General features: G+C 34.6%; 1 protein-coding gene across 1 annotated transcript in view; it reads right to left on the reverse strand.

The window, feature by feature from the left end:
* Positions 1-7707, reverse strand: part of LOC105528799 (F-box/LRR-repeat protein 17-like) — a 378669-nt gene that overhangs the window by 96994 nt on the left and 273968 nt on the right. The window lies entirely within an intron of this gene.

Genomic DNA, 7707 nt, shown 5'->3' on the forward strand with positions numbered 1-7707 from the left:
CTATTTTAACACTTGCAAAATATCAACAATAGGAAAACACAAGCATTAAAAAAAACTCCTTTAGTCATTTGTGCAAGTATGCACATATATGCCAATTTATGTGCAGAAACATAAAATAAATAATTGATGGATCCTCTCTTTCAAATATTTTTACATTTACTCTTTGTATTCTTCTATAATGGTCTTTCTCTGGTTTATCTCCTTTGACAGAATAGAAATTGAATTTTTTTGTATTGCTAATAGTCTTGAAATTAAAGCGGATGTATTAGGTGCTGGCAATTCTCTACATCTGCCTCCACTATAACTGAAATTATTTCAGCATCACCTTTAGGGATAAACTTTACTTGTTATTTGTAGACTTCAGTCACAGAGTTGGTTAGAAATGATGAGTATTTTAATATAATTGTTTCTTATTAAAGGGTCAAATCTTAAAGAAAGTATTGCTAGGTCTTTATGGAACTGTTTGAATTACAGGTTCTCTGATGTATGTTACATTTTGAATGCACAAATGTGATTGTCTTATTTTAATATACCATCAAAAAGCTCAGATAACCAAATGACGTTTTCAGTGGTTCAATTTCAAATACTGGCATGGTTCCAAAATGGAGACCTGGAGTAAGTAATCAGAGATTAAAGCAAGGCTATTTGAACTATTCAAATGGTATAAACGGCAAGTTGAAATAATCACACATTCCGATTAAACTACGTAGTGTACATGAATATGTACTAGGGTTTGGACTAAGGAAGTCCAGCTTTTCTTAGAATAGGTAATAAGTTAATTTGACTTTCCTGATGCATAATATATAAATATTCAATACAAATAACTAGGGGGAAATCTATATCTATATAATTTAAACTTAAAACTACAGTGTTCCTCAAGGCTCAGTCCTCCTCCATTACTCCCACCAAATATTCCTCCCCTCTCACAGGTCAGATGTGCTTTTGTAGATTCAGCTATTGCTTTTGAGTGGAGAACTCTGAAATGTTTATTTCCAGTATGTTAAAGTACAAGGAAATTTCGAGACTCTTGTTTCATACTTAAAAACAAAAGGAAGATGGAATCCATGAAGTCGCTTGACTACATTTACACATCTAGTTGGTGTAAGGAAAGGAACTAGAACACAATTCTCAAAAACTCCAGTTATGTGCTGCTCTCTATCATACAATACTGCTTCCCTTTCTAGCTTTGGTATCTCATTTGTTCTCTTGTATATCTGCCTTCTTACTAGACCTCACACTTCAAATGTCCAAAAGCAAAGTCTTCACCTTCTCTTGCAAGCCAGTGCCCATGACATCTTTCTTCACCAATGACGTCTCAGTCTCTAGGTAATCCCTGCATGAAATTGTAAGATCGTCTTTGACGCCTTCCTTTTTACCTTCTAAATATAATCAATAAGTCTTTGGTACAGTGAGTACACTGAAATTATATCCACTTTTCGAGAACAAGTGCAAATACCAGCTCTTCAATCAAACCCTCCAAAGTAATTAATTCATGTTAATTTCTCTTTCCTTTAAAATCATAGAGCACTGATTGAATCCACCAATTATTTCAATACTTAATCATATATCTTACTGTTTCACTAATGACTAAACTCTAAATTGTTTTGTATTTCTCATAAGACCTAGAAAAGTTTATGATTAGTAGGTACTCAATAAACTCTCACTGCGTTGAATCACATTTCTTTGTAACTTGTTATTGGCTGACATATATCTAAAACATGAATAAAATGCTTGCAAATATTTTTGATAGTTTTGAATATTAAAACCACAGAAAGTGAGTTCTGAATAAATATTCCTCTTAAAAGAACATTTTATTTAATATAATAATTCCAAGTGAGAAGAAAGTGTGAGAAAAGTTATGCACAAAATAAAATGGATATAAAATAACCATCAAGTATTATGTACATTACCAAAATGGGGCCATTTAAATAAATACTTTTCCTGACACTTACCTATTTGAATTACATAAAAATAATTTAAAATAGCAATGACTTTAAAAGACCAGTGATATCTCATTAGGAAAGAGCAGTTCAGAAAGTAGGCTGAATCATGCAGTGAACCCACCGTCAGTGGGCCTGTAGGCCATGGAAGGAGCACTGTTACAGAGTGCAAGGGTCCTCAAAAGGAAACACTCCTTTAAGAAATCATTACTAGGCAAAGACAGCTGATTTTAATTGTTCAGACTGGTACACAGGGAGAATGACAATCTCCAAAGTAGAGAATTCTTTTTACCCTCCTAATTAGTCCAAGAAGTTGACATACCATGGCATATTCATGAGTCTACGGGAGAGGAAACAGATTTTAAAAGGAGAGATGAATGAAAAGACAGCCTATGGAAAGAAAGTGGTTTTGATCACAGATGACTATAAATGAAGGACAATTGAGGTAAATTAATATTAGAGAAGTTAGAATAAAATTAATAAATATAAAAAGCAGAAGAGAAATGGAAGAAGGTTATAGGAAATTCCTGTCTATAAAATTAGGTTTAAGAACTATAGATTGCACAATTTCTGCTTTGATATTAAACATGCTCATCAAGCCAGAGATTTACTTCCAAAGCCACCCAGGAAATTCAATCTTGTTAATTTACTGACACCCCATAGATGTTAAGTATGGAATATGTAAAGCACTTTGAAAATTGACTATCTTAAGTTTTACTCAACTTCAAGGAAATAAAATTATCAGTTTTAATTATAAAACAATTTCTTAGAAAAAGAAAATGCTAAAAACTAGTAAACTAGAAAGGATATCACCTTTTATTTCTTGATATTTAAAAAAATTGCAAGAAATAACAGAATAATTTTTATAAATAAATTAACATTAGGAGTAAGCACTAGGCCAAAGGACCATGAATTCAATACATATCACAAAATAGTTCTTCCTCTCACCTAAACAGCTCTTAGTCTTAACAAAAAAAAAATTAGAGTGTCCAACATTAGTAGCATAAGTTTGAGATTTTTTAGAAACAAAAAAAACTAAGAAAGATTACTTTTTAAAAACCAATAACTAAGAAACATCACAAAGATGCTTCACTTTACCACAAAGTGATCTGAAACCCTCTTTAATGTTGATTTTGCAATCACAGTAGAGGCAGCTCAGAGCTATTGCAGTGCACTGTGACAAGAGTCTCCAAAGGAGATGAATGAGATCATCCTATTGATAAGGTCGCAATCGATCTGAAGCAGACCTTTTTTAAATTAGCAAAATGTTACAGCACTTTAGTAAGTGTCACCAACAGCCCTTCTCCATGAAAAATGCACTGGCTTATGGAAAAACTAATTTTATAAATTAAAAATCTGTCTCATAACAAAAAAGTGTGGCTACACCTATTTTTCCTCCAAATGCTCAGAGACAGAGATTCTCAAGGTAGCCTGCTTTTATATCTGGTTTCAGAAGAGCTCACCTCTCAAAGATCTCTTAAGATAAGTTGTTTCTACTAATTAATATCAATGTCTATGGTTAAAAGAGTCAAAAGAAAGGTTCCTCAAAATACTAATAGATATCAATCTCAAATAAATTCTGATCCCATGAACATAAAAACATCTTTAGCATTACTTTCTAAAAAGTCAATTACCTCAAAATCAATTACCTCTAATTCATCTGAAGAAAGCAAAACTAATCCTTCAGCTTTCTTGGGAGGAAGAAAGTGGACACAGAAGGAATCTTAGATGGTAAAGGGGCTGTCATAAAACCATCAAAAACATAATCATTGCGTAGTAAAAGTCAATTTCTTTTTCTTTGAGTAAAAATTATTATGGAAACTTCTAGATTTATACACACATAATGGATGAATGTATAGATAATAGAAATAATTTTATTAATATCTTTAGAAAGTGATTCTCAAAATGGAAACCTGCTTCAGAATTACCTTGCACTAGTTAAAACTTCAGATTCCTGAGATCTCTGCAGGTATGGTAAGGAACCTGCAATTTTACTATGTTCCAAGGTGTTTATTTTGCACGAGGTTTCAGAACCACTGCTATAGCAAAACTTGGTTGGCCACTTCACTTGTATCCAAGATGGTGCTGGTAACATGGAGCTTTCTTTCTAAAGGTGTAAGGGGGAGTGATCAGAGGTCAGATAAGCCAAAGGCACCAACTCTAGCTTTTCCCTTTATAATCTAACTTTGGGCAAGTTACTTAAACTCTGAGTTTAGGTTTCTCATCTGAAAGTAAAAATTTTAATATCTCATAGAGATGTTTTAGGGATTAAGAGTCTGACACACAGAAGACTTTCAAAGATAGCATAATTAGGTCAGTCCCCACAGTGATAATTAACTTGTTCTGCAGCTGGTCCACAGAATGTACCTCAAAACAGCAGCCAATCAAAGAAACTGACTACTCTGGGGTGGCGTGCTCCTAACTCCCCAAGACAAGCTGATTTCAAGAAATCTTGAAAATTTTTACTACGATTTCATAAAATTAATTTTCAGGGGTGGGCAGAAAACAGAACACTTACTGGGCAGCTTAGGAAAAAATTAAGAGAAGCACCAAAAAGAACTGGCTACAAAATAAAGACAAATGTTTGGGTTTTCTCAGTGCTCAACCCTAGGCACTGATAGTACTGAGATGGTAGCAAGTGAATTAGCATCGATTTCACATTTAAAATTAGGATGTAATTTGCTACCTTCAGTACTGTGAGGTTGACTCCTTTAGTTTTAAATTTACATGGCTTCACTGCTTTGATTAATATAGTCACTTCCTGATTATTCCTTTTTTTCTTTTGTGGTTTCTCAACCTTTCGGTGTCACTGACTAAGATTCCTTATACCCGAAGTATACAGCTAACAGGACAAAGGGCCCCAGCATTGTAAGTAATCCAGGTGAAGATAATAGGGACAGAGACCCAGGAAGAGTGGGTGTAAACAACATCTGGTTCCACCGACTGTTCACTATACTCAGCCAATTAGTGTGATCAGGAAGTAACACACTAATAAACAGTTCTAACACTGGAATGGAGAGAAAGGAAACAAGATTTTTTCCCATTGGTTAGAAAAAACTGGCTCCAGGTCTAATTATAAAAAAAAAAAATCACTCAACAAGAAGAGAAGCTTTAATTCTTATTTAGAATACACAGTTAGAAATACATTATTTAAAAAGGACTACACTCAAAAATGATGTCAGTGAACAGAAAGTTGACATCATCTTTCAGATCTCCATACAAATTTTAACTCATTGGTGACATATGCTTTCTAAATTTGCAGCACATACTATTTTTCCAAATAAAATAACTGTACAGTTCTGTGCTCACATCACCTCAGATTTAACCTAAATTGGTTTGCATGCTTAAACACTGCATAAACACACACTGACGTACACATATAGAAAAAGTAAGCACTTTCAACTGTACTTTGACTGCCTAGGCCATAATTTGTACATATTTAAAATATAATTGTGGTAGAAACTTCCTAGTGATTCAGTTGGATCGAGGAAGAAAACAAAAATGTTGAAAAATGAATCTCTATTTTCCATGTTCACAGAGCAGTTTTAAGATGACCTGGTGAATTCTGTGGGGAGCAGACATCAACACAGGAAACGTATCCTTAAATAGCAGTCTGCGGCCCAAGCATTCTGTGCAGGGAGTCAGGTCCAGTGTCCAAGTAATACACTGCTAATTGTTGACATGGCAGAGAAAAGGTCTAAGTTGAAATAGTTCAATGGCCATGTGATACAGGTGAAGAGTATGATTATTTCCCTTACGATTATGAATCACCTTTGGTACACAGAAACGGAGTAGCTTGAAAAAAAATTAATCATAAGTAAAAATAAAAGAGAAAAGATAGCCCAGGTTCTGTTTTTTTTTTTTTTTTTTTTGGTGGCTGTTTAGAGCACATAAAGATATAAAACTGTTTGTTTATTTTTTCATAGGTTTAAATATCTCTTTTCCCTTTATGGTCATCACTGTTACGTCTTTTCAGTTCTAATACTCTTATGGACTAATATAAAATCTTTAATCTCAGAACTAAACATGTACTATATGGACCTCAGAGTAATTTGCACTGCAGCCAGCTACAAAATTTGAGAATCAACATCTCATATACTTTTCCGACTTACTTTTGAAAAGAAAGAAAAGCTTAAATTATCTTTCCTTCTATAGTTTGCCAGCCAGAGGGTAACTTGTCCTTAAAAAGCACTGAAACACAGATGACTTAGCTGTTTAATCTATAGATAGCTCTTATGTGCTCCTCTGTCCTGCAGCCTCACTTCTTCAAGGAATGGTGCAAGAGCTGTCAAATGAACATGCATATGGGTGCTCCTGACATGCCCCTAAACAACAGTTTCTTCTTCCAGTCCCTGTCTTTTCCCAGATAATGTGGCTGCCAGCTAATACCTGTGACCCATTTTTTATATATTAGGCAGGCCTGTGCTTTCTCAGACATATCTAAGTTAAAAGAATTACATTCGAAATTAAATGGAAAATAATCCTGTCATAATGCTAAGAAGAAAATAATGGAAAAATTACATCATGTTCTAAATCGTATATAGATCACTCATTTTCTTAAAATAAATTCTGGCATATTAGAGTTTAAAATGTCAAGTATGGTCAAGGTTCTGTGGAAATTAGTGAAGAATTGAAGATCAGGTGCGTTAGCATCAGGAAGTGACTTGAATCATGTGGTCTCCATGGTAACAGCCTTGGTGCTTACATCAAAGGGCCTTCTCTTACACGCACCACACGCCATGATATTTTTGATGAGTGCTTGGGCCATGGAATTGTTCTCCTTATAGGTGGGGGCCCTCTGCATTCAAGGCTGGCCATTAACTTTAATTTAGGAATGCTGATGGGTGAAATTATCAGTCACAGAGCCCTAAGTCTAGCAGGGTACAAGGAGTACTTTGTAAAAGGAGGGGTAGTCAAGAATAATTTAGAAGTACCTTATATATTTTCAACTTACTTTTAGTAATACAGAAAACTAAAGTGTTTTGAGTCATGATCATTATTTAACATACAGGGCTGCTATATAAACACACACACACACACACACACACACACACAGGCAACACTTTATCATTGAAATATATTTTATTTCTGTATATATGTTGTGATGTGCTCCACCTGCCTTCACCTGGTTCTAATCAACCTCATGCCCCCTTACACTCACTCATCAAACTCACTGGTTTATTTGCTTCGTACACTTCAATGGTCACACTGTGAAAAGCATGATAACCACCCCATCTTGTTTATATTTTAACAGGAGTGGCTTTTATTACATCCCCAATGTATAAAGTTTTGTTATAACGGTTCTTATAATATGGGGACTAAGTGTGACATTTGTTACTAAAAACATTATAGTTTTCAGGTCTTTTCCAACCTGGCCTTGATTGACACAGAATAGAGCTTAAAGAAGTTTGCTGAAGTTGTGGTCAGAAACAACCTCTGAGCTCCCTGCTTCTTTGAAACTCTGTTTTCTCATCTGTTGAACTAACATAGTCTCACAAAGGCAAGAAAAGCTCTGGGAGGTTTATTCAGCACTTTGTAATAAAATCCATACTTACTTCAGGGGATGTTTCAGTAGATCTGTTCTCAGTGACTAAAATTAATCTATGTACTTTCCTTCCCACGTGACACACAAGTCCCAGGGCCTTACTCTGTTGTGGAAACTGATATTCAGAATAATCAAGAACAGGAATGATAGGGACAGAAGTCTGGAGAACTCTGTGATGCCTACTGGTTCTCAGTTCCTTTTTATTTTTGCTCCTTTAGTTAC

Source organism: Mandrillus leucophaeus, unplaced genomic scaffold (genome assembly GCF_000951045.1).
Source record: "Mandrillus leucophaeus isolate KB7577 unplaced genomic scaffold, Mleu.le_1.0 Scaffold733, whole genome shotgun sequence".
NCBI classification, from domain to species: domain Eukaryota; kingdom Metazoa; phylum Chordata; class Mammalia; order Primates; family Cercopithecidae; genus Mandrillus; species Mandrillus leucophaeus.